At 47.0% G+C, this 26,650-nt stretch overlaps 1 long non-coding RNA gene across 1 annotated transcript; it reads left to right on the top strand.

Annotated features, from left to right (window-relative positions):
- The first annotated feature begins 3,265 nt into the window (after positions 1-3,265).
- LOC308593197 lies at positions 3,266-26,277 on the top strand. The gene is made up of 3 exons (XR_014010838.1): positions 3,266-3,338; positions 20,175-20,285; positions 26,223-26,277. It is a non-coding gene; the product is annotated as an uncharacterized lncRNA (long non-coding RNA).
- Positions 26,278-26,650: the final 373 nt, after the last annotated feature.

A 26,650-nucleotide genomic window follows, 5' to 3' on the forward strand; every position in this document is an offset into this window, starting at 1 on the left:
ATTTTGTTTCATTTTTGCTGGCTTCTGTTAAGTAGGGATAGGATGTTCTGCGGGCAGAGTATTCCTTTTCAGGTGCTCAGTAGAATATATAATGTATTGTTATCCATCTCCAGCCTTCTGGATGGTGCAAACTAAGAATGTAAGCTGAGGTCTGTCTTTTTGCCATTTATTTTTCGTTTTCATTTCTGCGACTTTTATCTTTGTTTTTGTGACTGTGTGGAACTTACCGTATTTTTCGCCCCATAAGACGCACTTTTTCCCCTCCAAAAATGAAGGGGAAATGTGCCTGCGTCTTATGGGGCGAATGCAGGCTTTCGCTGAAGCCTGGAGAGCGAGGGGGGTCGGTGCGTACCGACCCCTCTCGCTCTCCAGGCTTCAGGAAGCTCTGCGCAACCCTCGGGAGACCGGCTCCGAGGGTTGCGCAGAGCTGCCTGCAATCCCGGGACCAGCGCAGCTCTGCCCGGCCACCGGGAGCCTGGGGAGAAGCTCCGCCCCGCTCCCGGTGGCCCTGCAGAGCTGCCTGCGCTCCTGGGACCAGCGCAGCTCTGCCCGGCCACCGGGAGCCGGGGGAGAAGCTCCGCCCCGCTCCCGGTGGCCGTGCACAGCTGCCTGCGCTCCTGGGACCAGCGCAGCTCTGCCCGGCCACCGGGAACCGGGGGAGAAGCTCTGCCCCGCTCCCGGTGGCCGTGCAGAGCTGCCTGCGCTCCTGGGACCAGCGCAGCTCTGCCCGGCCACCGGGAGCCGGGGGAGAAGCTCCGCACCGCTCCCGGTGGCCCTGCAGAGCTGCCTGCGCTCCTGGGACCAGCGCAGCTCTGCCCGGCCACCGGGAGCCGGGGGAGAAGCTCCGCCCCGCTCCCGGTGGCCCTGCAGAGCTGCCTGCGCTCCTGGGACCAGCGCAGCTCTGCCCGGCCACCGGGAGCCGGGGGAGAAGCTCCGCCCCGCTCCCGGTGGCCCTGCAGAGCTGCCTGCGCTCCTGGGACCAGCGCAGCTCTGCCCGGCCACCGGGAGCCGGGGGAGAAGCTCCGCCCCGCTCCCGGTGGCCCTGCAGAGCTGCCTGCGCTCCTGGGACCAGCGCAGCTCTGCGCCGCCATCCCGAGCGCGGCGCTAAGTCCCGCCCCGCTCGGGATGGCGGCACAGAGCTGCCTGCCGTCGCGGGACTGTAGGCAGGTCTACGCCGCCATCCCGAGCGGTGCGCTAAGTCCCGCCCCGCTCGGGATGGCGGCAGAGATCTGCCTGCCGTCGCGGGACCGCAGGCAGGTCTACGCCGCCATCCCGAGCGGTGCGCTAAGTCCCGCCCCGCTCGGGATGGCGGCAGAGATCTGCCTGCCGTCGCGGGACCGCAGGCAGGTCTACGCCGCCATCCCGAGCGGTGCGCTAAGTCCCGCCCCGCTCGGGATGGCGGCAGAGATCTGCCTGCCGTCGCGGGACCGCAGGCAGGTCTACGCCGCCATCCCGAGCGGTGCGCTAAGTCCCGCCCCGCTCGGGATGGCGGCAGAGATCTGCCTGCCGTCGCGGGACCGCAGGCAGGTCTACGCCGCCATCCCGAGCGGTGCGCTAAGTCCCGCCCCGCTCGGGATGGCGGCAGAGATCTGCCTGCCGTCGCGGGACCGCAGGCAGGTCTACGCCGCCATCCCGAGCGGTGCGCTAAGTCCTGCCCCGCTCGGGATGGCGGCAGAGATCTGCCTGCCGTCGCGGGACCGCAGGCAGGTCTACGCCGCCATCCCGAGCGGTGCGCTAAGTCCCGCCCCGCTCGGGATGGCGGCAGAGATCTGCCTGCCGTCGCGGGACCGCAGGCAGGTCTACGCCGCCATCACGAGCGGGGCGCTAAGTCCCGCCCCGCTCGGGATGGCGGCACAGAGCTGCCTGCCATCGCGGGACTGGTGCACTTCTCCCCATCGCCAGCCCCACAAGCTCGGGGGACAGCGGGGAGGCAGAGCGTGCCTTCCCACTGTTCCCCGACCTGGTTCTTCCAGCCCCGCACCTGGGGGGGAAATAAATTTTTTTTCCTTTATTTCCCCCCCAAAAAACTAGGTGCGTCTTATGGGCCGGAGCGTCTTATGGGGCGCAAAATACGGTAGTTCGGCTACTGATTGATTGACTGTGTGACTGCAGTACATTGTTTATTGCTTTCATTTCATGGATGAATAGTCTCGTTAGACAGCAAAATTCACGTTACGATTGCTGTTTTAGGGGTTGTTTTTAAAAGTCTGGAACGGATTAATCCATTTTGCATTACTTTCTATGGGAAAGCGCGCCTTGGTTTTGGAACGCTTTGGTTTTGGAATGGACTTCCGGGACGGATTAAGTTCGAGAAGCAAGGTACCACTGTAGTTCCTTTTATGGTGGTGCTGAGGGGTTACCTGCAGCCTTCAACCAGCGTGCTGAGCAAGGCAGGGAGAGAAGGCCGCTGGCACGCCGGATCCAACTCTTGCGGAGCCTCCAACTGGGCCTTGTCCAGACACCATTCTGTCACCCCCGGTTCTCCTGAGCTACGGCGCAGCCAAAGTCATTTGGGTTGTTGTTGTTGGAAATTACCTTGTAAATTACCGCAGATCTAAAAGGGAGGTACCTATTTACAAAGGGCCCTGCCCAGGGTGGAATTGATTTAAATAAAATCGATTTAAATCACTAGTCAGTAAGACTTGATTTATTTATTTATTTTATTTTATTTTTACAGAAAGCCTCATTCTTGCTGGCATAATCTTAATATTTACAACCAAATGAAGGTTTCGTTTTCGGAATAATAAATTTTCAGAGCAGTTTTTACCGTTTTATCAAAAATTACTTATTTGGTAATACTATTAGAAATAAACAGATAATTACGAAATTATTGTGAGGTTCAGTAAGTTAACTGTTTACATCTGGAGAACTTTTCCGCTGTACTTGATTGGAAGGAGGTAAATAATCACTTCCTTAATAACAATTTATTTACCGTATTTTCCAGTGTATAAGACGAGCTTTTTTGACCCAAAAATGAGGTTCGAAATTTAGGGTCGTCTTATACACGGGTAGTGCTTGGGGGGGCTGGTGAATGTTTTTTGGGGGCGAGCCTGAGATTGTAAGTAGCGATTGGCCGCTTGATCTTTTTTTTTGGGGGGGTGCCGAAAAATGCTCACCTGCCAGAATGCAGCACGCAACCGCTTGCATTGCAACTGCCGATCGCCGCCATTAGCCCTCCCGATTCCGCTGCGGCAGCCAATAGACAGCTGCCCTTGTCGCCAATCATGTTCCCGCTTGCCGCGACAAGGGTAGCTATTGGCTGCGGCAGCAGAATCGGGAGGGCTAATGGCGGCAATCGACAGTTGCAATGCAAGCGGTTGCGTGTTGCATTCTGGCAGGTGAGTGATTTTCGGCATTCCCTCCAAATAATCCTCCCCCAAAGCTAACCCCCCCCCCATTTTCTAAATTTTGAGGCCCCCCCAAAATAGGGGTCGTCTTATACATGAGGGCGTCCTATAAATGGAAAAGTACGGTAACTAAATCAAAAACATTACAGCGTATGTATCCATGTTTGTTAGCTGATGTGGTTAAACAGGTTTTTTGGTGTGTTTTTTTTTTTAAAAGACTGAGTTTTAGCACACATGAAAAACTTAAATCCTTATTTCCTGATGAATAGCCTTTGGGCTATAATGTTAACTTAAATAGGAAACTAGCTTTAGAAAGATTTTTCCTCTAAAAGCATTTTATTTTAAAAATCCGATTTTAATTTTTAAAAATCCCGATTTAAGTAAAAAAAACCCCGATTTTATTTATATGTTGTTATACTGTATTTTATGCTGCTTTTATAATTGTTTTAAAGTGTTTTAAATTTGTTGCTAGCTGCCCTGAGCACAATTTTTGAACCAGGAAGAGTGGGGTATAAATAAAACATTATTATTATTATTATTATTATTATTATTATTATTATTATTATTATTATTATTATTATTATTATTATTATATTGGTTTTTATCCACCCTGGCCCTGCCTCAGGCCACCGGAATGCCTGAGCGGCGCCTCAGATCCCTTTAGCAACAAAGTATCTGTTTCTTCGCTTGGCCTCAGACATTAGGCCTCAGCAAGGCCTGGCCTGCGCCTCAGCCTGTAGGCCCAAAGCCTCCCGCCTACCGTTTCCCCATTCCCGTTTTTTTTATAAAAAAATGTTGTTCTGAGAGGAGTCACGAAGGGCTAGTTTTCGCCATGAGCTCAGGAAGTCGCTCTTCCCCAAGCCTGCCTACCTCATGGCGCCTCATGGCTGAAACCAGGATGAAGGAAGAAGCTCCGCCATATGAGTCACTCTTCGCTCGGGCGGCCATTTTCTTGCCGCATCAGACCATTGATCCATTCAGCTCAATGCTGCCTGCACTGACAAGGCTTGCCAAATTGTTTCAAAAAGTGGGACACAAAAGTGGTTGGGGGGGGCAAAGTTGTTGTTTTTTATTATTATTTTTATTATTTTTGCAACATCACACAAGAAGAACGACATTGCTGACATGGATTGCCATACATCCAGATTTTCCCGGACATTTTTTTGCGATTTCCACTCCGACACAGTATTCTAGCTATGTCCGTATGACAAAGCTAACACTGATCGGCAGCAGCTATTCAGGGTTTCAGGCAGGAAGCAATCCTAGACGTACTGGGGAAATCCCAGGGAATGAATCCATGTGTGTACAAAGCAGATGCACTACTGTGGAGAATGGAGGGATGCTCAGCAGAATCCCTCATATACCACTTTCCTTGTTCAAATGCAACACGACAGCCTTGCGGTGTTGCCGACAGGCCTTCCTCTCAGATAGCTGCCACCACCTTGCCTTTCTCAAGAGACAACGGAGTGCGCCTGCAGGGGTGAAGTCAAGCCAATGGAGAATCGCAGCGCCTGCTGTGGCTGCAGAGTCATAGAGGAGGAAGAGGAAAAAAGATTTGTCCATCATAATGCCGTAAGCTAAAAATGGCTTATCTCCTGAGTTTATGTCAATAAAACCCAGAAGTTTGAGGAGTTAGGAGTCCATTGCTGTTTCTTGCAAAGCAATAGGCTACAGCACTGCTCCTTTGGGGCCAGACACTGCTCACCTTTCTACCTGTTTGACATTTTAAAGCCAGCAGGATGTTAATTGTGCGAGAGACAAACTGTAGATTAAAAAACAACAACACACAAGCAAAGACAACACAGAGCACCGGCGGAGCCAAATTCATCCCCTTGATTACGGTCCCAAAGAAAATCACCTTCGTGCAGCTGAGATTTGAATCGAGAAAGGAGCCTCCAGGGGCACAATCCACCCCTGCAATCCCACTGCTGCTGTACACTCTTAAAAATGCGCCACATATTCATGGTGTCGCATCTAATTTTTAAGAATGCGGCCCAGAATTGCAGCTTAGAACTGCCACCCGCCACACACATAGAGAGACACACAATACAGGAAGGGCTGTAGTGCAGCGGCGCATGCCCCGCATGCGGAGCTTGGCTCTGGGTTCAATCCTCAGCATCTCTAGGTAGGGTTGAGAAAGACCCTGCAGAGCTGCTGAGCGTAATACTGAGTTGGTGTGCTGGTGGCCTGACTCAGTAGAAAACAGCTTTCTATGTTCCCTAATTGAAAAGGAGGCGGCTCTGCAGCTTTGTAAGCCTGCCTAGAAGACATCAATATCTATATTTTCAGGAACAGCTGAATTAGGAAGACTGTTTGTGTGTGTGTCCAGTGAAATGAATCCCTTACGAACAGCAGAAACAAACATTTTCATTTGGATCCTATGAAACAAGAATGCCCTCTATGTTTTTCGTGGCGCCCAGCCACCTCCATCAAAAAGGAAGGCTCTATCGTCAGCATACAGTTTTCACTGTTCACATCTCTCTCCCCTGCGCCCCCCCCCAAACCCCACAAATGAATATATGCAGGCATTATGTAAGTGCCATTCAGATTTTGGTCCAGACAAACCTAGCATATCATACAACATCAGAAGGCTTGTTAGCTCCATTTGGGGCCAAGCAGAGGATTTAAACTGTCCGTCCCTCTCAGGGCATTCTCCTTTGTAATGCATCTCCCTTGAGCAGTAAGATATCCAAATGAAACTTGGTCTGTGTGCACAGGAAGCAATTCAAAGGCCTGGTCTGTTGTCTCACTAAGCAAAACCATGAACACTTGAGCATGAAGGCTTCTCAAGGAGATCATGGCTGCTTCCATCTTCCTGGTTGTTCCCCTCAATTGAGATATGCCACGGTTTAACTTAGCAAAATCAGGGTTGCGGTTTAACTTTTTTCCAGCCTAACCCAAAGCCGAAACCAAGGTTTTTCTTATGGCAGGGATGGGAAAACTTATGGGGGGGGAGCCAGATCTAACTGTACCCCTTCACCCCCTCTATTGGCAAACTGGCATTTAGGCCAAGTCTGTGCAAGTTGACCCTCCATTTCCCATAATTCCTTGAGGGAAGCCAGGGCTGTTTCTGATGATATGATACTGTTAAATGCATAGTGCAAACGGGGCCTCGGTTTCAATAAGTCCTGGAAAAGAGCAATGCACACTGGAATGCAGTAATTTTGCATTAATTTCACAGCGAAGCTTGGTTTGCGAAAGCCACCCACTCTACTGAGCCTCATGTTCCAGGCAGCCGGTTACCGTGAAGTAAGCCCCACTCAGATTTTGCTGTTGTCACAACTGGCATAAAGTGTGTTTTCTTTTTTTTCTCCTTGGCAGCCCATGCCATTTGCTTTTATCTCATCTCCTTCAGAGACTCGGTTCCCACCCTTGGCAATTTCACTAAATGTTGTGTGGTTTGTTGGAAAATCCACAAAGTGCATTTCACAGGAAACTAACAGTACTCGACTAGAGCAAACTGCAGATGGAGGGAATCCACCATATCCTAAAAAGACTCTCAATAAGTCTATGCATGGAGGCAAGACCTAGAACTGAGTTATCAAGGGTGCAGTTTAAGGGTGTCTCCAAGCAGATGCTCTTTAGGCAGTAAGCCATCCAAGCACCCTATTTTATTTCACCTTGGGAAAGCAGGGGGCAGGGGGTCAAAGATGCCAGGCTTTCTTCGTGACTCTGCCGGTTGCATCGAAGTGGTGCTGACAGAAACGGAGACACGTTTCCTTTACAGAGCCTGAGATGTTTATATTGCGGAAGGCATTGCATTAAGTGGCCTTTTTATTCCCAGCCACGCAAAATGAGCAAACGCAGCACTTCCGAGCTTATCTTTTGGCACCGCTTCAGAGCACGAGGAGACAACCTGAGCACCCGGCCAGCTTCTGCAGGGATGTTTGCCTTTGAGGTTTGAAACGCGGAGCCAAGGCCAATATTAGGATAGCATCTAGCGCACAGTGTGAACCCTAGCGCATGATGGGGACAGTTTCCCAGAATCCCTCACTGTTTCCACAAACAGACATGGGGGAAGTTAGGCACAAATTTGGAGATTTGAAAACTACCTTTGCTGATACGCTTTATAAACCACCACACCTGAGAGCATTAGGCTAACTTGGGGTGGGTGGGTACATAAACAGTTCAACGTCTTATTCTCACTTCTAGTTTCTGTTACCTCAGGCGGATGCCCCACACTTCCTAGTGGTAGGCTGGGTCTAATTAGGCCAGCCTGGGTTAAATAAATAAGAGCACCCAACTGCCCTAATTTGAGAAGCGGGTGCAGTTTTTAAACAGAAATAACACTGTCTTTGCCTTTGGTATCTGAGATAGATGGGGAGGTATCAAATCCACTCGTTTTGTTAGGGGGTGGATTTGCATTTGGCAACCTGACTTTCCTCTTGCTCCTCCCCCCATGCCCTCCCCTAAATCTGCTTTGGGTTAGTGGGAACCATGGGACATATTTAAGGGGTGCACAGCAATCTATATTATATCTAAGTTACACAACGTCACTAGTTTCTGCTGGGACGTTATTATGATATTTTGAAGGTTTTGTAAAGAATAGTATGGAATCTTCTCAGCTGCTAAATTTTGATTGCTACGTAGTTAGAAGGACAGTAAAACACCAATACTGAAAATGTGTTGCTTAAAATCTGGAACACTGTAGAAATGGCAAAGGTTACAGGGCACATTCAGTCACTTTACGAAGAATAAATATGGATTAGACATTAACAGCTATCTTCCTTTCCAGCTAACATAAAATGCCATTTATGAGTGAATTATTATTGCAGTCAATGACTGTATTTATGTTCCTCTATCCTATACAGTGATGCCTCGCAAGACGAAAATAATCCGTTCCGCAAGTCTCTTTGTCTAGCGGTTTTTCCGTCTTACGAACCAACCCTATTAGTGGTTTAGCGGATTAGCGCTATTAGCGGTTTAGCGGCTATTAAAGGCTTAGCGGCTAAAAGGCTATTAGCGGCTTAGCGGCTTAGAAAAAGGGGGGAAAGCGAAAAAAAAATGGCAAGACTCGCAAGACTTTTTTGTCTTGCGAAGCAAGCCCATAGGGAAATTCGTCTAGCGAAGCAACGCAAAAACGGAAAACCCTTTCGTCTAGCGGGTTTCTCGTCTTGCGAGGCATTTGTCTTGCGGGGCACCACTGTACTTTATTATATTTTATCATTTTAGTGTTCTGTAGAAAGTGTTACTCCTTGTTACTTTAAATACATACTAATCTAGAAATAAATCAGAATAAAGATATACTCATATGGAATGATGTTGGGTAATTTATAGGTGTGGCCATTTTTTTGGAAAATTGAGTGGAAGTGATTATGTAATTAGAATCAGTCCCTTTTGGTATATGTCATATGATGGAGATAGCCAAGGTGGTTCTCTCCAGATGATGTAGGAGTACCGGTACCACCAATCCCAGCCTGCATGGACAATGGTCAGGGATAATGGGAATTAAATTCCAACATCTGAAAGGCACCTCATTGGCTATTCCTGATGAATTAGATGAATGACTGACATCCTTGATTACGGATATAGTTTGAAATATCTGTATATATGTACATATTCACTCTCTCTCTCACACACACACACATATATGGTGTGTGTGTATAGATAGATATAGATAGATAGATAGATAGATAGATAGATAGATAGATAGATATCTCCAGCTGAACATATTTGGCTCAGAAAATCCCATTGGCAGCCTTGGCAGAGAATAATGAAGTTGTTAAGGAACTTGCACCTGTCTTGCAGAATAAACCTCAATGGCCATATCGACAACTGGACGTCATCCAGAGCAAATGGTTTTACCGCATGGCCCCAGGACTTTAGCTCCTGTTCATAAATTGAATCATCTAGCCAAGTGGTTGAAATTTTAATTTCTCTTCCTTTTTAAAAAAAAGGAAAAGGAAAAGGGAAGGGAAGGGAAGGGGCAGGAATCTATCATCAAGCCAGCTAGCCTTGTTCAAAAGCAGAATGATTTTCCCGAAATAAACTTTCTAATGAGTGACATGACAAAAAGTCACTTGGGATGATTCCAATTCATCTCGTAACAGAAATGAATAAGGACGAAGCTGTGTCAGCCTGGTTAAGACACAAGTTTGGGAAACCCTGGTATAGACAACACTAAGCCAAGGTGACCAATAGTCTGATTACATATAATGCATCTTCCTGTGTTCCTTTCTCTCTGCAAGGGAACTGAAACCCAGGAAGAACTGAAGTGCTTTCCCACTTTGGTAGGAGCATCTACCAATATGCCCTCACTCCCGACTGGGCTATTTTCCTTCCGTTCATTACAGATCCCTTCAATACACTCCCCTCATTACGGAGTCTAAATCATTTATCAGTCTACAGCATTAAGAGCAGCCAGGGTACATCTGCTCACTGAAAATTGCTATCGCTCATCACAAGACTGTCCTATTTCATTGACTCTCGGGGACATGTAAAGGACCCCTGGAAGGTTAAGTCCAGTCAAAGGCGACTACGGGGTGCGGTGCTCATCTCGCTTCAGGCCAAGGGAGCCAGCGTTTGTCTGCAGACAGCTTTTCAGGTCATGTGGCCAGCATGACTAAACAGCTTCTGGCGCAATGGAACGTCGTAACAGAAGCCAGAGTGCATGGAAATGCCATTTACCTTCCTGCCACAGTGGTACCTATTTATCTACTTGCACTGGCATGCTTTCAAACTGCTAGGTTGGCAGGAGCTGGGACAGAGCAACGGGAGCTCAGCCCATCGCGGGGATTCGAACCACCGACCTTCTGATCGGCAAGCCTGAGAGGCTCAGTGGTTTAGACCACAGCACCACCCACGTCCCAGTGCAGCCCCAGTTGATTTCAAAGAGATGCAGACCGCGTAGGATCTTCCATTCATGTCAGGACGGACAAGCCGCCTACCCTTCCGTTCCCAGGAAGTATTTTTTTAAAAGATAATGAAGAGTGCTAGAGCAGAGAGCAGCGGCTTAAATAGGCTTGGCTTGGCTAAATGCATGACAGCTGCTTAGAAGTCCAGGAGTAGAAAATGCCCCAAGGAAGATAACCAACAATTTCCCGCCCCCTCGAGTCAAAGTCCTGGGATGTTCAGTGCTCAAAACACACATTGCCTCCGAGAGCCTATGTTCCAGCAACACACACTTAACCTGAAAGGCAAGGCTGCAATTTGGCAACTCAGACCGACTCTTACTGTGCTCCAAAATCCTTTTTGCAAATCTTGACTCTTGCCGGAACAAGCAGCAATTCTCTTTATTACATTTTGTTGCTGTCTTTTGTCTGCCTTTGCTGCACAAAGAGGAAGAAAGGCCTGGCACTTGGGGATATATATATTCAGAATACCAAGCACAGTGTGTGCAGATTTTCCCATGCTCAGTCTGTCCAATGGGAATAGTGATAATATAACGCACAGGGCGGTTGCAAGAAGCTGTGCCAGTTTCAGCTGCTTGGATATTTCTTTTTCCATTCTCCGACTTGCTCTGCACTGTAAAATGTTTTGATTCCTTCAAAACCGATTAGATTCATTTGAGATCAGTTTTATTTATTTATTTTTTAATCATTTCAACTTTGTGTTATGAATGGAAGAAGAGTCTGCTGGATCAGGCCAAGAATTTGTCCCGTCCTCTTTTAAAGCCATTCAAATGGTGGCTCCACCTCACTGCAGGGGGCTTGCTGTGGCATGGGACCCTGCGTATTCTTACTGGGTGACACAGTCCAGCCCCGTAAGACAGCATAAGCTCTTGGTCAAGTGGGCGGTGCTGTGGTCTAAACCACCGAGCCTCTTGGGCTTGCCGATCGGAAGGTCAGCGGTTCGAATCCCCACGATGGGATGAGCTTCTGTTGCTCTGTCCTAGTTCCTGCTAACCTAGCAGTTCGAAAGCACGCCAGTGCAAGTAGATACAGTGGTGCCCCGCAAGACGAATGCCTCGCAAGACGAAAAACCCGCTAGGCGAAAGGGTTTTCCGTTTTTCGATGCGCTTCGCAAGACGAATTTCCCTATGGGCTTGCTTCGCAAGACGAAAAAGTCTTGCGATTTTTTTCGCTCCCCCCCTTTTTCTAAGCCGCTAAGCCGCTAATAGCCTTTTAGCCACTAAGCCGCTAAGCCTTTAATAGCCGCTAAACCGCTAATAGCGCTAATCCGCTAAGCGGGTTGCTTCGCAAGACGAAAAAACCGCTAGACGAAGAGACTCGCGGAACGGATTATTTTCGTCTTGCGAGGCACCACTGTAAATAGGTACCACTGTGGTGGGAAGGTAAATGGCGTTTCCATGCGCTCTGGTTTCCATCTCTGTGTTTCGCTGCGCCAGAAGCGGCTTAGTCCTGCTGGCCACAGGACCCAGAAAGCTGTCTGTGGACAAGCGCTGGCTCCCTCGGCCTAAAAGCGAGATGAGTGCCACAACCCCATAGTCGCCTTTAACTGGACTTAACCATTACCTTGGTCAAGTCCTAACTGTGACAAAGAGGAAAACATTTCCGAAATCTACATGCTGATTCAGTTCTCATCTATACAACTTGCGGCTCACAAACTGAATGCCATCTTTTGCCAAGAAGCTCGATAAACCTCCAGTTTTTATTTCCAACAAGGAACTATTGAAAAATGGAGGGAGTACAAAACATGGCTGGTGAGCGGAGTCTGGCACGAAGGGCCACAAATCGTGCAGGCCTGAACTTTAAGTTGCACCACCGAGCATGCAATTGAATGACCCCTTTGCCGTAGAGTCACTGGCATGATCTCATGTATGCCAAAACAACACGTTGCTTTCCATCCAGGGTCATACCTTGCAGCATCCAGAAGAGGCAGATGTAGTCTCGTCCCTCTGCACTAGAACATCTCTGTTGAATGTTGATGTATTCTGGGGGGAGAGAAAGAGAGAAACAAAAATATAACATAAGCCGGATATTTTTAGGGTTCAGATTTACTCTAATTGCTGGAAAGCACATTTATAAAGATCCACGCACTCTGTGCTTTTAAGGTTAGATTAACAGACGACGTATTTCACCCTAACATGCTTGCACAAAACTTGCACAGAGGTTAAAGTCAGACTATGTCAGGTCTTTATGGTGTGGTTATTCGACAATCACTCTTCATCCTGATTTGCTTGTGGGTATTTTTCCATTGATCATTCCTTCATCCCACACTTTTCGGCTCATTTCTCAGTCACTGCAAAAAGTCTGTCTGTGTGTTTTTAAGTGGAACTGTTGTGTTAGGGCAGTGGTTTTCAAAGGTTGTGGTATGCCACCCTGATGTGGCAAGAGAGAATGGCAACTGTGGTGGAGAGACACAAGTACAATCAGAAACGTTTGAACATTTCAATGTAGTGTAGGATCAAAATAATTTTATTTATTTATTTATTTACAGACCTAATATAAATAAGATTACCCAGCAAAAGCAAGCTCACACCTCTCACTGAGTATACGTACATACTCAAGAGTTGGAAACGACCCTAGTCTAGTCCAACTCACTGCAGTACAGGAATATTTACTAAAGCATCCTTGATAGATGGACATCCAACCTCTGCTTAAAAACCTACAAGGAAGGAGAATCCCCAACCTCCCATGGGAGTCTGTTCCACTGCCAAACAGATCTTATTGTCAGAAAGTTTAGTCAGATTTTCCTTACGTGTAACTTTCTTTGTTCGAGTCCTACCCTCCGCAGCAGGAAAAAACAAGCATGCTCCCCTCTTCCATGTGACAGCCCTTGAGATATTTGAAGATGGCTATAGTATCAGTTTCTTCTACCATCTCAGAATTCTGCCATGTCATTCTGCTGCATCTGATTGCAAAGGGTCAGGTTGCACAGAATTAGGAAGTCGAAAAGGGTTTATCTTGCTCCCTCACTGAAAAAAATTAAAGGGGGGGGGGAAAGCTTCCTGCTGATTGTACACTTCCTGCAAGTGCCACGTAATAGTCACTCATTGTAAGAACTTGTAAGAAGTTGGTCGTTTAGTTTGTGCCGCTTCGGAAGTCCCTGCCTATTGAGATCAAGCATGTGCCTTCACTGTACTCTTTCCGGTGCCGACTAAAAGCATTCTTGTTTAGGCAAGCCTACCCAGATGTTTCGAATTAATCTGCTTTGAATTTGCCCATATTTCAAAAAGGAAAAAACAGGACCCCCCAAAAAAATATTGAGCTTAGGAAGACCCCAAAATGATTGAGCTTTTTTTTAAAGGAAACCCCCAAAATTGTTGAGCTGCTACTGCTTTCTTTTTTTTAAGGAAAACTTCAAATTTGTTCAGCTTCTTTTTTTTTACAAAACCACCAAAAAACCCGGGATTTTTCTGTTGACTTGTCTAAGATCCAAGACAAATTCCCACTCCCACCCCCCAGACATCAATTTCTCCTTTGAAATCCTGGTAATGTCGGGACGTATGGCGGCTCTAGTTTAGGCAAACCTACAGGTGTTTGGAAAGCTGAAGCAATTTTAATCTGCTTTAGTATTTTTAAACTTTTGCATGTTTTAAAATACAACTGAGTTTTTCTTGATTTTAATACCCTTTTGTTAACTGCTTTGAAGTTTGTTCGGGCTTTGTTTTTACAATCAAGTGATGTATAATTTTTATGGAATAAACCCACAGTGCGGAGAGAAAGGGTTAGTGAATCTTCCTCTCCCACTTGCAAGTTTAAAGCGTGCGGAGGGAGATTCTGGTGTGGGTGACATTTACAAAACGAAACAAAAGACACCTACTCTGCAATCTGATATTCTGCAGTCCCAAACACGGAGGCTCATTCTGTACAATGGACAGGCTGTCTCTTAAAGTAAAATAAAATTTCCCAACAGCTTCCAAATCACCAAGACTGCCCCCCCCCTTGCTTAAGGCTCTGCCTGCAGGGATGTGACCCCCAACTGTGTTAAACGTGGCTGTTCTTTGGTATGAAATGTGCAGCACAGAAAATTCCCGTTTCCTTAATGTATGCATTGACTTGCTTGAACTGCAAAGCGCAATTCTGAAATCCTGAGTTGAAGTTTTCTATAAAGTTACTATAGTGACAAACTCGCATGCATTTAATGACTGATAAACCACCCGTTCATCAACGCTTCTCCCACCCACCCGCCCCTGGCAATAACCACCTACTAAATGCTTTTGAGTTTCAGCTACTCTATAATAAGCAGAACCAGATCCTGGGAGAGATTAAACGCCCCCAAGTCATTTAAAACTAAACTACTGTGGTCAGTTTACTAAGCCGGCCTCCTTCAGAAAGCCACTGCAGGCCAGGATATTGCAGACAAAAACCACAACACACACACACACACACACAGAGAGAGAGAGAGAGAGAGGGAGAGAGAGAGAGAGAAAGCAAGGAAGGAAGTACAATGATAGTAATTGCAGCTTTTGACACTTGAGGTGTGTATTTTTAGGACCCGCTTATTTTGTGACTGTTAAGTTGCGTTAAACTGCATTTAACATTGTGTTTTAATGTTGCAACCTGCCCCGAAACCTTAGGGTGAAGGGCAGGTACAGCAAATTAATAAGAATAATTTGTAAACAGTGGAGATGGCTAAATCAGCCTGTGGTTTGGGGGTTTGCGAATAACAGGAGAGGCATTGGTCACAGCGCCCTAAGCTTTCATCTGTTGAAATGTTAGAGATCATGAGCCGCATCTGTGGCCAGTGATCATGTGACGAATCACAGCTCAGTGGTAGAGCACAGGATCAATCAAATGTCCATTTCCTGATATCTCCTAGTACAACAGGGAAAGTCTTTGCCCTGAGACCCCATTGAACTGCTGCTGTAGACCAGGAATTGCCAATAGGGCACCCCAGAGATATTGCTGGGTCGAAACTCCCATTATCTGATGACCAGAGATGTCATAATTCAATAGGATATGGAGGGCACAGCATTGGTTTCCCCTGGTGTAGACAATAGCGTTTGAAATTAGCCAGGCGCATTATGCACCTCTCGGCCACTTGTGACCAAGCGAAGATGCCTGGGTGCCAGGATGGTGCCCGACATCTCCATCTGGAGGGTGCATGCCTAGGAATCCGTGGATCTGGACTGTTTGTATACACTAACACCCCATCCTGTAGAATTCTATCTGTTATATTTTATCTGCACACGCAGAACGAATTTCAGGAACCAAAATGCTTTCTCTGTGCAGCCTGAGCAGGAGCAGTGAACAACGTTCTCCTTCTCGGTATTGGCGCCTGCCCTGTGGAACGCCCTCCCATCAGATGTGAAAGAAATAAACAACTATCTGACGTTTAGAAGACATCTGAAGGCAGCCTTGGTTTAGGGAAGTTTTTAATGATTGATGTTTTAATGTATTTTTAATCTTTTGTTGGAAGCCGCCCAGAGTGGCTGGGGAAACCCAGCCAGATGGGTGGGGTATAAATAATAAATTGTTGTTGTTGTTCTTGTTGTTCTTGTTCTTGTTGCTTCTCTTCACTTACCCCACCTGGCTGCCCTGCTCACGATTGTGAAGAATATTCCTACATTATGAATGGCCCGTGTCACCATTAAGAAAAAGAGGCCAATATATAGGTGGGCTGTCCCTGGATCACGTGATTTTTCTTCCTTTAAGTTCTCAAAACTCTTAACCTAGCTAGATGTTTAACTGATAAGTCAGTCGTTCCTGGTCCAAAAATGGCAACTAGAAATTCCGTTTTGGCAAGTATAGCCTTGGTTTAAGAAGCCGTTTGGTGCCTAGTTTATACACCTGAGTTTCTAACACTGGTTGAACATACATCTTTCAAATGCAAGCAGTCTCACGCCCCACAGTGCTTGTTTGGAGTCGCCTGCTCATGGGTGCAGGATAAATCATGCAGGTGGCCGCTTTGCCACCAGTCACAAGCAAATCTAGGTGTTTGGGAGCGGGGGCGGGATGTCGGCCAACAGGGAACACGGGGAGCCAAGCACAGAACAACCCGTCCACCTCCTCTAAATCGGCACAAACAATTCTAAAAACATCACAACTGCCTTGTCAGACCAGTGCAGAAATCTATATAGTCCAGAGTTCGATTTCCAGCATCAGTCAGCTTCTAGGAAATTCAAAAAAAGGCCATGAATGCAGTGGCGGACCTACATTTTTGTGGCCCTGAACCTTGAAGTTTCAGGGGGGGGCCCTTCGCAAACCAACAGTGAGGTTTGGGTAACCACTTTTATCTCCTTCAGTGGGGCTGTTCTACCAGAATTTTCTTTTTTTAATGTAACTACTACATCTCAGATTTTGATTAAAACTGCTGAACTGAATTATCTCATATTACATGGAGCACATTTTACAAAATACTCTTTTTCTGTTTTTTTTCTAGCAACCTATTCATGTACAGTTTCATTGTATGAGAGCTTCCTTGCAATGCCCTTTTCTAGAGGCAATATGCATCAAGTTAAGTGCTCTTCAGCAGAACAGACAACTTACCGAGACAGTCCACCTTTACGACATCTATGCTACCCACTCTCAAACTTTGGGATTGTTGAAATACACACACACACACACACACACACACACACAGACAGACATTACACTTACACACACACAGAGAAAGAAAGAGAGAGAGAGAGAGAGAGAGAGAGAGAGAGAGAAGTCAAATTGAGTTGTGCAACTGTAATCTAGTATTAGACCCATTTTCTTTTAACAAGGAGAATTGAAGTCTGATCCAGGGGACTCCCCCCCCCCCCCCAGATTAGGGCTCCTGAAGCTTAAGATTTGTTAAATTTCATAGCGGATTTGCCTCTGCATGAATTTAGGCAGGGAACTTTCTTTCAGTTGTCTGAGGGTCAGCTTCTCAGAGACCAGATACCAGGGGTATTCAGTGCTCTTTGTTCATTTCACGGGTTTACTCTAAGTAAAACGTAGTTGAATACCACCCTATGCACCTTGCCATGTGCAAACATGCCCGGGAGGCAGATTCGAGTGGCTTTTCAAACGCTTCCGTCTTCTTCAGCTTCCTTCTCAGGATTTATTTCCATTTGTGCCAGAGGACTCTCAACTCTAAGAATATGCTGATTTATTCCTCCTACCAGCTCCCGGCTTCTTGTCGGGGGAGATTGCTAGCTGCCTTCAAATTAAAGCCCACAAGCTTATGATGTCTATCGGGGGTCCATTTCCTTTTGAAGGCCCCCCGCAGAGCCCTCCATTCAAGCGATAGGAAATTACACGAGTCCGACTGACTGGAGAACATGCAACTTTTACACCTGTGAAGTCCGAGGTAACTTCAAAGCAAAGGAGATCCTGGCTTTGGCATTCGAAATGAGCACTACTTATTCGGTCGGGAAATTATTGAGAGTGGGCAGAGAAATCCCTACGCTGAAAGGTACATTTCCTTATGGGAGATAGGGAAGAATCTAACAATCTGCTAGTGCCTCAGTTCCTCTTCTGCAGAACTGGGAAGCAGGTCAAGACACCACCTTGACTTCAAAAATATTTTTAAGGAGCTGATGAAATCATGTCCTGGTAGAAGAATGGTCCTTGTGGGGCAGGTTAGTTAGTGGTCTTTTATATGGAAATCAGCCTGAAAGGATATAATGGCAATTCTCTCTCTCTCTCTCTCTCTCTCTCTCTCTCTCTCTCACACACACACACACACACCTTGACTGTTCCTCCAGTGTGCGATTTTATTGTGGGTGTTCTCTGCAACTTGTTCTTCCCACAAAAACAGTGTGCCTTTGGTGGACTTATATTCTCCACTTTAATGCTACCACATTATCACTGTCTGGAAGGGCGATAGTGCAGCAAACGTGGGACAAAAATTAATCAGAACATTTGCGGTACAAAGAGTTGTGAGATTTCAGCAGGAAGTGACAGGATAAGCATTGTGACTGCCCCAAAACTTTCACTAGGTCCAGTCGTGGCCGACTCTGGGGTTGTGGGGCTCATCTCGCTTTATTGCCAGAGGGAGCCGGCATACAGCTTCCGGGTCATGTGGCCAGCATGACTAAGCCACTTCTGGCGAACCAGAGCAGCTCACGGAAATGCTGTTTACCTTCCCGCTGGAGTGGTACCTATTTATCTACTTGAACTTTGACGTGCTTTCGAACTGCTAGGTTGGCAGGAGCAGGGACCGAGCAACGGGAGCTCACCCCGTCGCAGGGATTCGAACTGCCGACCTTCTGATTGGCAAGTCCTAGGCTCTGTGGTTTAACCCACAGCGCAGGTGCAAAATGAGCCTGGTGCCTGGCGAATTTCGGGTGATGGTTGGACTAGATGAACCCTTGTGGCCCCCTTCCAAAGCTACCATTCTGTGATTCTGTGAAGTGCTTGCCTAGTGAACCAACCCAATCCCACAGGAGCTAACCAGATGTCTACCGGAAGCGAAAGATGAGCACAACTCTTGAAACTCCTAGCGACTGGCATTCAGATCTGATCATGGAGAGTGCACAATAACCATCACAACAAGCAGCCGTCTCCAATGATTTGTGTCTCCACCTACTTTCTACACGCCCTGAAAAGTTTATTACACTCTGTCATTAACCCTCCCTTTTACTTGCATTTCCTCAGCTAAAAAGCCCTCAAAGCTGCATTCCCCCCCCTTGCAGATCCCTGATCATTTTGATTGGCCTTTTCCAACTCGGCAGCGCCTACATATCCAGTTGCCACTCAAGTGTTTGGTAATCAAACACCGAGAAATCAAGTGGCGAGCCTGAAGATGGGAATCAGAGAAGAGCCAGCAAGCACACTTGGAGAGCTGGGAGCGTGTTTTCTGCAAGAAACCGCAGAGAACAGCAACGTTCGGAAAAATGGAGCTTGCAGATTGTTATATGAAAAAGTGCAAGCATAACTAACAGAGGGGGGCGGAATCAAAAAATCAGAAATGCAAACCATATATTGACAGAGTCTGAAAGGACTAAAAGGACAAATATACAGCGCAGCACCAAAGGGACAATAAAGTATGAACTCCTACAAATACTCCCTTTACAGATAATAAATATACGGAAGAGTAAACGTATTCTCCACCTGCAGGTTCCATTGTTATTGAGAATAAAGGTTCTATGGTCTTAAATGAGCCAGATATTTGCACATGCAGCTGGCGCCGAGAGACCATGTGCCTCAAAACTTGTATAAGAAATAAAATAAAAACATGTGAGATCGTTCAAGCGCTGTCCTTTAGATACTTTTAGCTCGTGATAGATCATTTCAAGAAGAGAAAACTGGAGATCCTCTACCGAAAAGGAATAATTTAAAATATTGCACTAGGCAAAACAGGTTGGCTTTGCACCCTTTCGATCAAGGATGGGGAATATTTGCAATCCAAGGGCCACATTCCTTTTGGGACAATATTCCAAGGGCCGCATGACAGTGGTGGGCGGAGCCACAAATGTAGATTCTACCTCTGTACTGCTGGCTTGTTGCGACACAGACACAAACATTTTTTTTAAGCATCCTTCTCTGTCCTCCATCCAGACAAGAGCGAGCAGTTGAACAATCAACTTCTCCTATGGTTTAACATTCCATCCCTCTTTCAAGGGAACTCTGGGAATTGCAGTTCTGTGAAGGACAATAGGCGGGCCTCCTAACAACTCTCAGCGCCCTTAAAAAACCACAGCCCCCAGGATTCTTTGGAAGTCATGACTCTTTAATGCGGCTGATGCTTCTTTTCAAATATTCAGCGCAGCTGGGCCCCACATGGGATTTTCTGCATCCAGTCTTTCAGCTGAAACCTCATTTCATCAAATTCAATGTTTTCCAGACAAGGTGACTTCCGGCTACGAAAATGCCTGAGATCAATAAGCTCACTGGTTTTGGTTCTTTGAGCTTCACAGAGATGTCTTTAAAGGATTTTACTCAAAACAACAAACAGGTGTCAACAAGCAACAAACAGCTGCTACAAACAGGAGGCAGCCTTCCTGCGTTTACAGGAAAAGTTAGCCGGGAACATAATGGGATGGTGTTTTTAGTTCCCCCCCCCCTTCAGGAATGGTCAAAGCACCCAGGGAGGCTGCAGAGTGCAAAGCACCAGAGATGATTTGCAGAAGGAAAGAAAGCACACTCACGATGAGGCCAAACGTTGGAAGATTCAAGAGAGGTAAAATGAAGCATTTCTTTACGTAGTACATACAGTGGTACCTCGGGTTAAGAACTTAACTCGTTCCGGAGGTCCGTTCTTAACCTGAAACTGTTCTTAACCTGAGGTACCACTTTAGCTAATGGGGCCTCCCACTGCTGCCGCGCCGCTGCTGCGCGATTTCTGTTCTCATCCTGAAGCAAAGTTCTTAACCCGAGGTACTATTTCTGGGTTAGCGGAGTCTGTAACCTGAAGCGTCTGTAACCCGAGGTACCACTGTAGTTAAACTATGGAATGCTCTCCCACAGGAGGCAATGAAGACCACCAATTTTGATGGCTTTAAAAGAAGACTAATTCAAGGCGGAGTGGGCTATTGGTAGCTATACTCTGCCTCCACAGTTTGAGGCAGCAGTGCCTCTGGATACCAGTTGCTGGAAAACACAGGAGGGGAGAGAACTCTTTGCCTCAAATCTAGCTTTCTCACAAGCATCTGGTTGGCCACAGTGAAAACAGGATGCTGGGTTGTTGGGTCATTGGCCTGATCCAGCAGCCTCCACAGAGCCTAGGGCTTGCCGATCGGAAGGTCGACAGTTCGAATCCCCGCGACGGGGTGAGCTCCCATTGTTTGGTCCCAGCTCCTGCCAACCTAGCAGTTTGAAAGCACGTCAAAGTGCAAGTAGATAAATAGGTACCACTCCGGCGGGAAGGTAAACGGCATTTCCGTGCGCTGCTCTGGTTCGCCAGAAGCGGCTTAGTCATGCTGGCCACATGACCCGGAAACTGTCTGTGGACAAACGCCGTGTCCCTCCGCCTATAGAGCGAGATGAGCACCGCAACCCCAGAGTCCTCCGCGACTGGACCTAACAGTTAGGGGTACCTTTACCTTTACAGTTAAACATACCAAAAACCCCGCTCCCCATCCATGAGAATTTCACTGAAATTTTGGATAAGTTTGCAGTTTCTTTTCTCATTAATTAATGGAGAACGGTTAGGGGAAGAATGCCATATTTTGGGGGACACCATTACTTCATTTAGTTGTTGAACAATACCAGTGAAGCAATGAATCTCCAAGATATGTCTCATGGGCCTGCCCTGTTTGTGAGAATCGAAGTTCCTATTCAATGCTTTGTTGCTGCCGGAGGGAGACAAAACAGTCTGGGAAGGGAACCCACACAAAGCGAAACAATGCCCAAGACTGTAAGAGGTTTCTTCTCCTGCCAAAAAGGTTTCTGCCGCAGCGATGCTAGGTAATACCACTCTCAGACTGCCTGGAACCAGCCAGGTGGAGGAGAAATAATAATGGGGATGGGAGACGATGACAGTTTGGAAAGGGTATCAGCAAATTGATTTTGACAGCTGTATAGGAGAAGGATTTTTAGTATTCACAGATGGATATGACAGCACCATCACAAAGTAGGGGAGAGCACAGGGAGACAGAATTTCCATTTCCTCGGTTTGAAGTGCTATTGTCAAGTAGCTGGTTAGATATACAGCAGCTGGGGAGGTTACGGCGAGAGAGGATGGAGAGATCTCCCTCAGCAGAACCGTGTCCAAATGTTTGGCTGGTCAGAAAGTTAGTTCTGCTGTGCTTCCTGCAAAACAGGGGTGGAGAGCCTCTGAACCCCCAGACGTCACTAGGCTTCTATTTCCATCATCTGCAACCAACATGGCCAATGGTCCAGGAAGACTGGAGCTTGAGCAACAACATCCGGCGGGTCAGAGATTTATTGGTCCCTTTGTGTCCCGCCTTTCCTCAAAAGATCCCAAGCATCTCTTTCTTCCCATTTTATCCTCACAACACTATGAAACAGGTTAAGCGAAAAGATAGCGATATGCCTCAAGTAACGCAGTGTGGATTTGAGCCTTGGTTTCTCAGGTCCTAGTCCAACTCTCCATCCCATGGTTTCTCAAACTTGGGTCTCCAGCTGTTGTTGGACTACAACTCCCATCATCCCTAGCTAGCAGGACTACCCAGTACACACTGGCTCATACCACAACCCTGAAGGAGCAGAAGGCGAAGTGACTCCACCTGCTGCAGATCAGCCTTCTTGTTCCCAATGAGAACCAGCTGGCTCCAGCTTTCTTAAGCTGGGTTTCCAGCCTCATCCAGTTGCTAGAAACAACATTGGTCGTTCCTGGTCAGACCTTGCTGCTTCTTGCTTCTTGTGACCTTCGACCCTGGGTATCTTGACCCCCAGATTGTCTGACTACATTAACTGACATACTCCTGACCAAGCATAGGCAAACTTGACCCTCCAGATGTTTTGGGACTACAGTTCCCATCATCCCTGACCACTTGTTAGCTAGGGATGATGGGAGTTGTAGTCCCAAAACAGCTGGAGGGCCAAGTTTGCCTAGGGACTGGACTGAACCTTGTATATGGGTTCTGCCCCTCTGTATCCTCAAGTACTCGACTGGCTAACTGGCTTCTCCCTCCACTGAGCTCTGCCATGGCTGGCAGCACCAGACTATGACATTCTCCTGCTTTGACCTTAACCAAATACTTCAGTATCCCAAGCAGGAAGCATTCCTTACGGAGCTTGGTTTTTGCAGAACACAAAAGCTCACAATGGCGAGCACTTCTCATGGCAGTTTGGAGAGCTTGGAGTTGCATATCTGCTATTTCCATCTTGTGCTGGAGGTTTTCTTTAAGGGGGGGGGAGCAATTGTGCTCTCTGCAGGCACAGGGAAGTCCTGATGAATGTCATTCTTCAGGCTCATGTTGAGTTTGCAGCATATGAAGCAGAAATATGTCTTATTTTTTCCACCCAAGAACAGAACTTTGATTCCCTCCACTGGTCAGATCTTTCAGACACACTGAAGTTTCAGTTTTTTTAAAATATTATTGCCAATTGGGCATGTTTTACCCAAAACAATGGGAAAGTGGGTAATAATAATAATAATATTTATTATTTATACCCCGCTCATCTGGCTGGGCCTCCCAGCCACTCTGGGCGGCTTCCAACAAAATATTAAAATACAGTAATGCATCAAACATTAAAAGCTTCCCTAAACAGGGCTGCCTTCAGATGTCCAGCAGGGCTTAATAAGAAAAATAATAAATTTATATGCCGCCCACCTGACTGGGTTTGCAAGGGGTTGGACTCGATGACCCTCGTGGTCCCTTCCAACTTCTTGATTCTATGATCTAGTCCAGCACATTGGCTGCCCCTGACATAAAAGACCATCCCAGATAAGCCTGCCCTCCCTGAAAGGTTGGCTGGGGAGGAAAGAATCTGTTCTCTGGGCCCTGAGAATGGCAGAGGCATGGCTGGTTGGGACAATGGGTAGGGCCCCTATCACAAGGCCCTTATCAGAAGACGGGGCCTTTGACTGTGGAACTCCTTGCCACAGGATAACTGGTTGGCTCCCTTGCCCTTGCTGTCTGGTGCACGTCATTTTGCTCTGTCAGGCGTCAGAGCTTCAGGGACGAGTCTAGCCCCCCCCCCTGTTTTTACAAGGCTTCAGCTTTTAAAGCCATTTTTATCTGTTGCTGTTATTGTACTGCATAGTCATTGTTTGCTTGCTTCTTTGCACTTTGTCAACCTTAACTGTTTGTTAAGCTGCCCCAGGCTCTGCACTGCAGCAGAAGGGTGGATTGCACATCCTTTCATTAAAAAGCGTCTCTGGCGAGAGAGAAATGCAGGGATTTGGAAATCTGTCCATTCTGCCCGAGAAAAGCAAAGGGGGCAAAAGACTCATTGTTTCTCCTTGCCGCTAGCAAGTTATTTTTTCCCATTTTGGGGTCTCTGCCTGTTTGCCTAAGTTGATTACGCAGCAGCACTTGGTCTCCTAACCTTTGGCCAACGTGACTTATAAACGTTCTGCAAGAGGCGAATGGGCATCTTGAGAACAGATCCTAAACAGACTCGTTCTCCTTCTACAGCAATGGTCCCCAAACTTACTGGCTCTACAAACCCGTCCCCAGTGCCCCCTAAAGGTAAAGGGACCCCTGACCATTAGGTCCAGTCGTGGCCGACTCTGGGGTTGTGGTGCTCATCTCGCTTTATTGGCCGAGGGAGCCGGCATACAGCTTCCGGTCATGTGGCCAGCATGACTAAGCCGCTTCTGGCGAACCAGAGCAGTGCACAGAAACGCCGTTTACCTTCCCGCTGGAGCGGTACCTATTTATCTACTTGCACTGGCGTGCTTTCGAACTGCTAGGTTGGCAGGAGCAGGGACTGAGCAACGGGAGCTCACCCCGTCACAGGGATTCAAACTGCCGACCTTCTGATGAGCAAGTCCTAGGCTCTGTGGTTTAACCCACAGTGCCACCCGCGTTTAACCCACAGCACCTACCCTACCCTATAAAAACATTATTCAAAAGAGCCCAGTAAGAAAGATAACAGCGCAGCAAAATCCAAAACACTTAACAATTAATTGCACATTTATTCCAAATCCAATTAAAACGATTTAGTTCCATTCTTCTGCAGAGTCTCGCACTCTATCTTTGGATATGAGCCTCTCCAATTTCTCTCCAGAGTTCTGTGTTGTTTGCTTCCCGTACCCACGTATTGTAAACCACTCCTGCTAGTCTTAGTCCACCCATCGCAGAGGTGGTCAGTCTGGACTTTCAAAAATTTAGGGTGTCCAGACTAACACTGCATTATTCCATTGGCCCAAGTCGCTTCTCATCACATTTTGATGATGTTCCTAACACTCCATGTTCCATGGCATGTTGTGTTGCCCTTCAGCTCTTCATGGTTCTCTGGTCATTAGTTTAATTCAACAAAACTGCTGAAAACTTGATCCATCGACAACAGCTTCTCAAAGGCACCCCACTTAAATTTCCTTGACTCTTATTGCCCTACTAGGAAATCCCTGGGGCGGGGGGCGGTACTGTACCAATTTAGGAACCACAGATCTATACAGGGGCAGGCAGGCTTTCTGCTGCGAATTACCCTAACGTTCTGAACGGACCTTGTATCCGAGTGGTTTAGCAGCAGGAAAGGGAAAGGTTGCTGATCTCTGGAGCACTTGCAACATACATTTCGTCAGGGGAGGCAGCAAAGAGGCGAGAGATACAGGTGAGCAGATGCAAAGACGTGCACTCAAGCTCTGCTTTGCAAATTGTGCCAATACACCATAATGGCTTTATTTGTCAGTATCCAAGGCAAACCTCGCCCAAGGTCTGTAACAAAGTCCATAAACTCACAAGACTAGAAGACCTGCTCCCTGCTGCATGACCCATTTCCGCCTGGCCTAGGGGGCGGAACCCAGACTCACCCTGAAAAACCAAGAGGATCCTGGGAGGCCGGTGAGACATTGCTGGAACAACTCTTGGATTGGGGCAACTGGCTAAAAAAATGTTTTAAAATGTTTTAATTTTGGTTCCTCTGTTTTGTTTTTTGTTGGGTTGGGGTTGGTTCAATGTTTAGTTGGGGCAAGCAGTTATTTTAATTTGGGTGTAACTAAACTGATCATTACTATTTTGTTTTTATTATTCTACTGGTTTATTTATGGTCTGTATAAGATATTCAGCTTTTTAATGTTTGATGTTTTGTTGTGTTTTTATATACAGTGGTACCTTGGTTGTCGAACACCTTGGCTCCCGAACAAATCAGCTCCCAATGCCACAAATCCATAAGTGTTCCGGTTCGCAAACGCTTTTGGGAAGCCTAACATCCCATACAGATTCCGATTGAGTGCAGGAAGCTACCGCAGCCAATTGGAAGCTGTGCCTTGGTTTTCAAATGGTTCTGTGAGTCAAATGGACTCCCGGAATGGATTAAGTTCAACAACCAAGGTACCACTGTATTTTGTAAGCCACCCAGAGTGGCTGGGGAAACCCAGCCAGATGGACGGGATATAACTAATAAAAATTTATTAATTATTATTATTATTAATTACTACTACTACTACGTCCCAACCCATATTGCTTTGCTGCGCTCCAGGAAACCATGATCACCAGTAAGCCAAGGACAAACTCTGGCTCCATCATAGTTTCTGGAATTTCAGATTCAACTCTACACCAGGAATTGTGGTTTGCTTCCTCCAAGCACAAGTGAGAAGACATACGGGTGCACACATGATAAGCCAAACTTTACGGATTTCCATGACATGTGAGCAAAGCCTTGGTCTGCCAAAGCTTTGCCACGGATCTATTTCAAGCCCCAAGTTGGGAAGAAGAGTCTGCAGATCAGGGACGGAGAATCTTTTGAGCCTCCGGTTGTTGTTGTTGTCCGACAGTTTCTTCCCGTTATTCCTGACCGTTGGCCCTGCTAAACAAACACACCCACACCACAATCTGCTAAGATTGGGCACACGGCACAAGCGATCAAGAACCTGGTCTCCTACAGGTCACTGCCCCCGTCCCCGCCCCAGCTATTTCTGTTTGTTCATTTGTGGCCAAGAACTGCTGATACCAAATCTTAGGACTGGCAGAA

Source organism: Podarcis bocagei, assembly GCF_964188305.1.
Source record: "Podarcis bocagei genome assembly, chromosome: 8".
NCBI lineage: Eukaryota > Metazoa > Chordata > Lepidosauria > Squamata > Lacertidae > Podarcis > Podarcis bocagei.